This window comes from Palaemon carinicauda, chromosome 20, assembly GCF_036898095.1.
Source record: "Palaemon carinicauda isolate YSFRI2023 chromosome 20, ASM3689809v2, whole genome shotgun sequence".
NCBI classification, from domain to species: domain Eukaryota; kingdom Metazoa; phylum Arthropoda; class Malacostraca; order Decapoda; family Palaemonidae; genus Palaemon; species Palaemon carinicauda.
Genome location: NC_090744.1, coordinates 84,448,134 through 84,459,486, shown reverse-complemented (window position 1 = coordinate 84,459,486; position 11,353 = coordinate 84,448,134).

Here is an 11,353-nt window from a genome sequence, read left to right as displayed (position 1 = left end):
GTTATATCTTCTTTGGCATATTTCAATGAGTATTACATATATTCGAGAGAAATATAGATTATTTGAAACCTTACTAATTCATATTAAATCTCCTAATATCCCCCTCAAAACAATCCAAAATAGTTTTGATATAAAATGGTTTAAATCTCACACACATATTACGTATGAATTTGCAATGTTTGGGTTACAGTGTATTTATTAAAAGGAATATATTTAGATCCGTTAGAAAATTTAAGGATATACATACATATATATATATATATATATATATTATATATATATATATATATATATATATATATATATATATATATTCATATACATATAAATATATATATATATATATATATATATATATATATATATATATATATATATATATATATATATATATATGTATATGTATATATATGAATTATACACATTATATAATGTAATATATTATCTCTTTTTTCATGATCCAATTATATTAGGTTGGATGTTATGAATAACATGGACATTAGATGCCTTGGTGCGGGATAAGAGAAGCCACTTTGTGCCCGGCGGCCATACTGGGACTGGCAAGTGAATTCCTGGCTTGACCAACCTCATGTGAACTAAGCTGTCGCCGTTTTTATAAATATATCAGATACCACTATCCAGTTTTAAATATCCTACTTTATAAAACATAAATCAATATATGGGTAGTAAAGGTATTTAAACGTTTTTGCTGATATAAGGAAATTTTTATTGATAATTATGTGAAATTGGAGTACACAGAACATTTGTATAGGCTCCTGGAAAAAGAGGAACTCCATTTAAGTAATAAGCACAGAGGTGCTCAAGTAACAAGGATAATTGGAAGAAAAAGATGAACGTTAAATTAGCAATGCAGCTCATAAGTGAATCAGTTGCAACATCTTTTAGGTTATTCCTTGATTAAAAAATAATTGATTTAAGTAATTCAAGCTACTGTTGATCTCATAATGGTATAAAACACTCGACTTGACATATTGAATTCTCAAAATCTAAATGCCAAGGGATTTAAATGCCTAATTAAGAAAAATAATGCAAATGATATTAGATATTTTCTAATAAGAGCAAAAATATATTTCAGGTCATTGACACTTCTAGCTGGTAAAGACATTTAAAAAAGCAAATGCAATAATAGGATTCATTACCTTTCTATATTACATACGAAGTCTTCAAATTATGTACAAGAATTATATGGCAACTAATGGAGGGTCTTCTCAATTTTTTATGACCTAAAAACTTATTGAAGCTCACATTGCACTATTCTTTGGTTATCTAACAAGCATGGAAGGCATTAATGATAAACCAACATCGAGATGGTTCGCTATGGCTTATAAATGGTTGTTTTCTCTCAATGACTTGATGGATACCATTCGTGACAAGTGCTTACCACTGAAGCCAGAGCCCATATCAACAGTTTCAAACAGCGTAAACAATCATTTTGCAGTAAATCATATTAATACTTATTTTTCAAGATACAGAATTTCTAAAGGTAATCACAAAGTACATCCAGAGGACAAGGAAGATAATGATTATATCCTTAACCATTACCAATTGTCAAAATGTTCAAATTAGATAGTAAATTATATTGCAGGCTTTGTTGATTTTAAATAAAAAAACAAGTCTTCACAGTGTGAGGTCTGCAGTGATGCATTAATGTTAACAAACCAGTTCTAAAAACAACAGGAATATTGCTTTATCCATTAAATAATGTAATAGTCATAAAATACTTATGAAAAAAATCATAAAGGAGATGTTGTCTTGTGGCAAAGCACTTGGGAGAGTTAAATTCTATAAATTAGTTTAGATCCGTATTAGCAGCTTACAGGGGCAAACAATGTTTTCTGAGTTCAATTATCACATAATATGATACAAATCCATTGAAAATTCACTTCCACTTATTGATTAAATTGATAGCTTGAAAATATTTGTAAAAGAGATACAATGTGCTTTTGCTGGTAGGAAGACTACTACTAAACTTAACACACAGGTAGCAGTAAAGATTCGCCAGGTATATACTAAACTAATCCATTTTAGCAGTAAATGATTCCAATTTTTTATTAATAGTATACAAAAACATATAATAAAGACAAAAGTATTACCAGATATAAAGGGAATAGCTTTAAATTAGGGTCAGTAATAGGTTGTATGTACCCAAGATGATTAAAATGTTTGTATAGTATTTCGAAGTAATAAAGTAAGGTATTATGTTTAATGAAATTATTAACTACATTCGTTACACCAATGATAAAATGTCAATCACCTTTAACCTCCTTTGATATCATAAAAAGATTTATCATGGAAACAAACAATGGAAAAATAACATCATCATCGCATTTTTTTTAGTGATATCGGTAATTTCCCTACTCCTCACATTAGAACCATTCTAACGACGACTCGGTTGTTTAACTTCTCTCCAAGTCAGGTCTGGCGAGGCGACACAAGTTTTGTTGCTGGGTGTACAAATATTTAAGTGTTACCTTCCTCATAACAACATGGGGATATTACATTCATTATGTTGTTAATGGTATCTTCTCCATTTGTGGCCATGACTGTGCTTGTCGTCGATGCTTCACATATCTCCACTAGGAGGTGGAACAAATCTTGTTGCTTGGGTCATAGAGGAAGCTTTGCTAATTAACTGATGTATAAATTTGCTTGGTTTCAGCATGCAAAAGTCCAGTTTCGCATCAAGGGCGTGACTCGCTCAACCACCAAAGCAGATTATGTTCTCGTGGCAATACCAGAGGACACCTTCCCGGAAATATCCGACTGGCTTTGTGAACAAGGAGACATCCCAATAGCATATGACGCCCTAAAAACATACCTTCTGCAACAGTACTCACCGTCGCCAGCCGCCCGTACGATAAAGATTTTTCACCTCTCTCAACAACCATTGGGGGACCAAAGGCCTTCGCTCGCCCTCAAGGAAATGACCAGTATCACTTGCCTGCAACCTATTGCAGACAGCTCTCCTCGTGAGGTGAATCTACTTTGTGCCCTTTGGATACGCCGTTTACCCGAACCTGTACCAATAAAAGACTTGATGACCAAAGCCGACGCCCTTATGGACAGCCACTTCACGACCTCCAAGACCTCCATCAACGCCTCCACTCCTGATAAAGAGGATGCCTATCCAACGTCAACGCAAGGTGACGTGAATGCCGTACGAAATACACGACTACCCCGTGACGAGACGGAGCGGCGACAAAGCCATCCATCACCCACCACTGTCTCGCGCCCCAACCAACGACATCTACAGCCACTTACTACCGCCCATCGGCGGCAATTTTGATACTACCACTACATATTTGGGGAAGACGCGAAGAAATGTGCCAAGGATTGTTAGTGGCCAAAAAACGTGTAAGTAGGCTATCGCTCGTGGCGGTGGCGTCCCGTGTTTCTAATCTTTTCTTTTTACATGATGCAGGAACGGGCGCGCGATCTTTGGTAGACACAGGTGATTGTCGTTCTCTTTTGCCAAGGGAACTCTTCAGGACACGACGTAGTCTGTTTATGTCTGCCAACGTCAGCCGGGTAGCTTCCAACAGATCTGCGATACCCACCTACGATTAGGAGAACCTCACATTATCGTTTGAAAAAGGTAAATTTAATTTGAAGATTCATCGTTGCTGACGTCATATTGCCAATCCTCTGTGAGGATTTCCTCTCTTATTTCCACCTTTTGGTTGATGTCGCCCACCGCTGATTGGTAACGCAGAATCATACTTGTCAACCCGCCCCCTCCAACCTCGCTCTCCACATCAGCACGCCCACGGATGCATACGCCCACCTCCTCACGTCGTACCAGGAAGTTTTCCGTCCAAAACTTCGCCAAACGCCCACGGCTCCTGCCAAGCACGGTATTTATCACCATATCAAGACGACGGGACCCCCAGTCTTTGCAAAATTCAAACGTCTGGCACCGGAACGATTGGCAGGCGCCAAACAGATGTTCGACGAAATAGAGGAAATGAGCCTTTGCCAAAAGGCCTCCAACCCATGGTCGTCACCCTTACACATCGTTCTGAAGAAAGACAGCTCCCTCCATCCATGGGGGGATTACAGGTGCCTGAACATGCAAACAGAACCGGATAACTCCCCTGTCCCAAACATCGCTGACGTAACCTCCTACTTGCATAAAGCGAAGGTTTTCTCCACGCTCGACCTCCTGAACCGGTATTATCCGGTGCCTATGAACCCAGAAGACATCCCCAAGACCACCATCACCACTCCGTTTTGTACATACATCTTCAATTACTCCTGTTTTGGCCTTCGTAATGCTGGGGCCACTTTTCAACGTCTCATGGATGGCATCTTAGTGGACCTCCCATTCTGTGTATGTTATGTGGACGACATACTTGTGTTCTCTTCCTCAAAAGAGGAACACTTCTGTCACCTGCGCACTGTGCTCGACCGCCTGCAACAAAATGGCCTTGTAGTCTGGTAGCAGCCGTTCAGAACTTCTCCACGCCGTCGACCGTCAAAGCTCTGCAGAATTCTTGGGCATAATCAACTGTTATCACCGTTTTCTGCCAGCCATTGCCTCCATTCTTGCTCCCCTCTATGCCTCCCTCAAGGCCAAGCCAAAAGACCTGAAGTGGGGTCCCCTTCAAGAAGCGGCCTTTTGCAATGCAAAAAGGCCCTATCAACCGCAGCAGCTCTAACTTTTCCTATCCCACATGCCCCTCTACTTCTCTCCACCGATGACAGCGATGCCGCTTTTGGTGCAGTACTCGAACAGGTGGTCAATGGCTCACCCCGCCCATTGGCCTTCTTCAGCAGAAAACTGTCTAATGCAGAATCGTGTTATTCTACCTTCGATCACGAATTGCTGGCAGTACACTTGGTTGTCCATCATTTTCGACATTTCTTAGAAGGTACACCCATCGTCATTCGCACAGACTACATGCCTCTGGTGCACGCCTCACTCAACAGTCTGACGCCTGGTCCGCCCGTCAACGCTGACATCTCTCAGCCGTGCCTGAATACAATTGCACCCTTCAACACGTCCCAGGGAAAATCAATCCCATTGCCGATGCCCTGTCAAGAAACACGCTGGCTGCCGTTCAACTGGGATTGGATTACAACGCCTTGGCTGAAGCCCAATAACAGGATCCAGAGTATCAAGTATATAGGACCTCCTGCACATCCCTCCATTAGGAAGACGTCCCCCTTGACGACTCCAACACCACCCTCCTCTGTGACGTCAGTACTGGTAGACCGCGACCTTGGATTCCTGCTCCCATGCTCCGACAGGTGTTTGATTTCATTCACGGCCTTTCACATCCCTCGTGCCCTTCTACTGCACAGCTGCTGAAGATGAAGTTCATTTGGCATGGCATTTCTAAGGATCCTAAGGATTGGGTCCACGCCTGTACTTCTTGCCAAACTTCCAAAGTACATCGACACACGGATTCAGGAGTGGGCACTTTCTCAACCTCAGCATTGTTTCCCCCACATTCAAGTCGACGTTGTAGGCCCCATACCCACATCACAAGGACATCGTTACCTGTTTACCGTCCTCGACCGCTCCCCTCGTTGGCCTAAAGCCATTCCCATGGAAACTGCAATGTCCGTTTCATATACATCTGCCTTACTTTCAGGATAGATTGCAAGATTTGGTATCCCTGAGCATATTACTTCTGACAAGGGTACCCCTTTCACCTCTCAATTGTGGACATACTTAGCGAATCTCCTTGGCATCACTCTACATCAGACAACTGCCTACAACACCGCTGCCAATGGAATGGTTGAACGTTTTCATCGCACCCTCAAAGCAGCTTTGATGTCCTTTTGCAAGGAATTCAACTGGTTTACTCAGCTTCCCTGGGTCCTCCTGGGACTAAGGACCACGCCTAAAGATGCCCTCGACGTCTCGGCAGTTAAAATGGTGTATGGTGACCTATTGGTTGTCCCTGCCGAAATTTTTCCTTCTGCAACCTCCGACGATGATCTCCAGCGCATACATCACGTCATTGGAAAATATACTCCATGCCGCCAGACTTACAAGCCCCCGGGGAAGCATCACATACTGACAGACTTGCACTCTACAACGTACGTCTTCCTAAGCAACAACACTAGCAAGCCACCGCTAACGCCCCTTTACACGGGCCCTTTCCTTGTGATCCTACGCAGTCCAAAAGCATTCCTACTAAACATTCGTGGCAAAGAAGACTGGGTCTCCATTGATTGTCTTAAACCTGCTTATCTCCTGCCAGATGACCCGCCTACAGTTCACCTTTCTAGATCAGGGTGCCCTGTTTAACACGTACAGTATTTAATTTTTAGGGGGGGAGCCATGTACCAACCATGTGTCACACGATCGTACATAGTAACGACATTTCATTTTATGTATATATTATGCTTGTATCTTCGCTCTCCCCTCACACTGATAAGAATCTGTAATAACATGTCTGTTTTTCTCACTGTTATCTGTTAACCGGTACAGTGTTGGTTGAACATGAAATTGCCTGTTATGCCTTTTGTGCCCTTGTTGCCTGGAGTTTATGTATATAAAAACGGATGTTTTTTTAAAAAAGTTACTCAGTTGCTTTCATCCTGCCTTTGTGTCACAACCTTCTCTCGGTTCGTCACAAAAGAGTCATTTAGACATCCAAAATTCTTGTAACTCTCTCTCTCTCTCTCTCTCTCTCTCTCTCTCTCTCTCTCTCTCTCTCTCTCTCTTTATATATATATATATATATATATATATATATATATATATATATATATATATGTATGTATGTATGTATTACCTTCATCCAATATTTTATATCATTTAGAAGTGCCCAAGGATCACACAAAACTGCTAACTTCCTTGCAAGCTTGTGTCGGATTTGTATTTCTTTTGGGTGAAGATCCATGTATATATTCAATGACCACCTAATAACACAAGCAAACCCAAACCACGTGTGACACGGGTTGATTTTCAGGCATAGTCGCTGGTCAAATCTTGGTTCGGCTATGAATGGTTTCTTATTTTACTGAAAACACCCCGTCTTATTCCCTTTTCTTGAATCATAACTGCAGTAAGGAACCAATATCCCATTAAATTTCATGAACTCTCATAGCGATTTCAAATTAGCATAAATTCTTCACCCTTGAAGTGTTGATATACAAGAGAAAAAACTCTTAAATACTATGATATAAAGTAGATCTGATGTGCAGTGAATGAAAAAATGCTTCTAGGACAAATGCTGTGTTACTTTTTTTTTGCAGTAAAAAAGTAAAACACCTCATAAGAGAGCAGATACCGTTGATTAAGAATCATCGAGATCAATCACACCTTTTTGATACCATTGTCATGAATTGTGGCTATCAGGGATCCGTCGATTTGCTATTTGTTTTTGGTTCAGTTTGTAATGAATGAAGCTATTAGTTAGTTTTGTGATTCATAAAAATCCGACCATTGTCACTCAAATTAGTGAATATGATATCCCTAATTAAGAAAACTTTGTTACTTTGGACAATTTTGACAAGGGAAATTTTGATTATGTAATAATTTTATAAACTTGCAGTAGAAACCAATATATAACTGGAAGAAATAAGTCTCTAATTTTGATGTTACACTTTTCTTGCATGTTGGTTTAGTTTTGAAACGGCGGAGACCACCTAATTTCCCAATACTTATAGGTTATGGATTATTTGGGCAATTAGTATCAAGCCACTTCTTTAGCCGGGACTATACATGTATATGTTGCCCATAAATTTTACACGTCAAGTTGTGTAGCCGATGTTTTTATTAGTCATCATGGCAACATATTAGCAATGGTAATAATTGATTATTCTAGACTGAGAAGATACTATAGGATATCTTAATCTGGTATAGGATTTGCATATATAACTTAGTTACCAGCATTATTTTTTTTAACGTGACCATCATTTCAATTGGTTGCATTTAAAAAAAAATAATAGAATAGCAATTTGATTTATTTCATGTTAAATTACATGTAACGACAAAAAATATATGTAACAATATAATTGGGTATATTTCATGTTATATTCCATGTAAAAATAAAACAGTTTTATTGTATATATAACATACATTATATTGCACGTAAATATTATGATTTACAATACTCATAAAAGTGTTACAAATGAATGGCCTTGTTAATAGGTGGTCCAACCCCCGTGGGCATCTACCACCTCGTTTAGATATGTAGGTATGGAGGCTACGAACCGTTAGCAAATGTTTGGTCGGCGTCGCACAGACTCCCATACCTCTCTCACCGATTGGTCAATAGCATCACATGTCCGTTCTGGCCCCATCTTTATTTCTTGCTTCATTATTCCCCAGAGATTATCATATATGATTTCTTTTCACCTAAGTGGTTATCTACATTATTTTTCAGTACTTAACTTCCACTTGTTATAGGTAGAAGAGACTGTTTATCTGGCTAGACAGTAGTAAGCTGTTCGAAAGACACTCCGGAAACAGGCCAATGGGGAAATAACTTCCATTGTTATTCTTTACCATGGTTTGAAGGTATGTTGGGTGAGCTTAACAGAAGGACCAAGGATGGCTGCTAGTTTATCAGGATGTCAACTTTTTCTTCTCTGTTCCTCTATCGTCCTGTGTGGTGTTCATTTTCAAAACCATGTTAATTGTCCTGCCTTCGGTTGAAATGAATATCTTGGAGGGTATGTTAACCCAATATATCAGAGATTTTTTATTTTTGGTCTATGGATTTTATTTGTATTTTCTCTCTCTATAGTTTTATAGACATTGTGTTGTTATTGTTAGCGTCTAGTTTATTTTCGAGTATGATGACACCTTTTTTATTTTTTTTAATTTCTATTCTCTATAAAGATATTTAGCAAAGGGTTTGGATGCATCTCATAAACCTTGCTTATGAGTGAAGTGTCAGGATATTCAGGACCTAAAAGTTTGTGGTAGGCATATACACTTTTATTTGTGTTCAATCTATAGGAATCGAGACTTGAATAATTTTATGTTTGATGCCATCTTAGCACTACGGCTAATATACAATAAGATGAGAGAAAGTTTTTTTTTCTTTTCTTTTTTTTTCGTGTTTGTTGGTGATTCCAATGTTCACCATAGGGAATGGCTGAATTATGTTTCTTCCAGTGATCGCCAGGGCGTAAGTGTTTTTTTGGCAGCTTCTGGATCACTCCCTTAGCAAATCTTTAATGAGGCTAATCACAAGTCTGATAAATACTTGGATTAGACATACGCTGATTACATTAGTATTGTAAGAAACGAGGTTGGTATTCAGTTGGAACGTTTGATCATACTTTGGGTTTCTTTAGATATAGGAACAAAATACTTGGGTAACTATGATCATGTCATAATCTATTGATAATGCTTAGAATAAATAACTTTGTATTAAAATGTACATGTTCAATCATTGCATATGGAATTCCATCGTGTCCAGGGGCTGTATTTTTACAAGTAGCAAGTGCGGAATCAAGTTCTCTTTCAGTAAAAGGAGACTTATATGATTCTTCCTTTCCTGTTGCAAAATTTTAAATTTTCTTTTCTTCGATGCTACTATACTGGTGACCAGGAGCTGCTACACACTTGCATAATACATTTGAGAAATGATCAGCCAGGTCATTGCTAACACCATTTGCTTCAGTCACATACTGACCGTTCACTTTCATCACTGGTGGTGGGTTTGGGGTAAATTTGCCTGCAATCTTATTTTATTTTCCTCCATACAGAAGATGGGTTATCAACGTTGCAAAGATGATAAATGTGGTTGAGTTTAAACAACTATACTCAGCTTAGAGTTTATACTCGGAGAGTTTACGCTTCTGCTGAAAAGAATGCAATTTGAGCATTAAAGAAACCATTTCCAGTACACTGACAGAGAACATAAATAGTAGTATACTCTTAAATCTACACTCTTTAGTATAGATTTATTATTTCCTACTTTACTTAAATCAGATATCCCTTCACTCACTATCTAAAGGAAACCGCAACCGTTTGGCTGATGTTTTTGGCAGTAAGCAGAGAAATGAGAAACTCACATACGTGGGTAGTTCAACAACATGTTGTCTCACAAAAGCTTAGGACATAGAGCAGAGGCCTTAGTTCCAGGACCCTTCTACCACTAGGTAAACCTCCTTAATATTCTATAAGAGACCATTGCCATGGCTATTGTAATAATAATTTTAACCATGTGGATTTTGATATTCATAGAAAAGTCGTCTTGAGACTAACTTAATATTACTGGAAACATTTTATACAGAAAATAAAATTAACGCGGTTTAAACTTGGATAACTCTGCCTTCAGCAGAAAGGATTTATAACTGTAAATCTAATTCTAATAAAAATTAGCTTATTGTTTCTTCATATTTTGTCATATTTTTTATTGTTTTGTACAAATATATTCTTAACAACATAGAACCTGGTGGTGGAATAATGTCTCAAACGTTGTTTAATTAATTGAAATAATAATAATAATAATAATAATAATAATAATAATAATAATAATAATAATAATAATAATAAAAAAAAAAAAATAATAATAATAATAATAATAATAATAATAATAATAATAATAAGAAATAGATATCTGTTTGAGGCTCGTGGCAAGAAAGGCAGGTTCATCCTTGCCAAGACCCTTGGACATGATGTGTCGTACTATGTTAGTGACATTTTTATATTTATATGAGAAGCAGGTCTTCTTAATGCTATTCAACTTTTATAATATATTTACTTTTCAGGTTTTAATTGAAAATTCTTTTAAAATTTATTTATAATGAACGATATCGGCGTCAATGACCTTTGATGTTAGAATGACAGAGAACGACAAATTTATTCATTCATTCATTTATTCATAATAATAATAATAATAATAATAATAATAATAATAATAATAATAATAGTAATAATAATAATAATAATAATTGTCGCGAACGTAGTGACTAACTTTATATGAAATGCCAATTTTTTGTTTAAGATATATCACCAAACCCCTACCTTATTCATTTCCTATCCATAGATTTCGGAGTGTGGTGGAGGTTGGCTTAATTGACCAGCTGATATATCCGGCGGCGCATTCAATAACTCCTATACAAATTAATATATTCAAGTGAAAAATTAAAGGTATTATTAGGATATATATATATATATATATATATATATATATATATATATATATATATATATATATGTATACAGTTTATATATATATATATATATATATATATATATGTGTGTATATATATATATAAACTGTATACATATATATATATATATATATATATATATATATATATATATATATATATATATATATATATATATATATATATATAAGCTTTAATTTCCGAAATTTTCATGTTCATACCTTCTATAGGCATGCCCTGG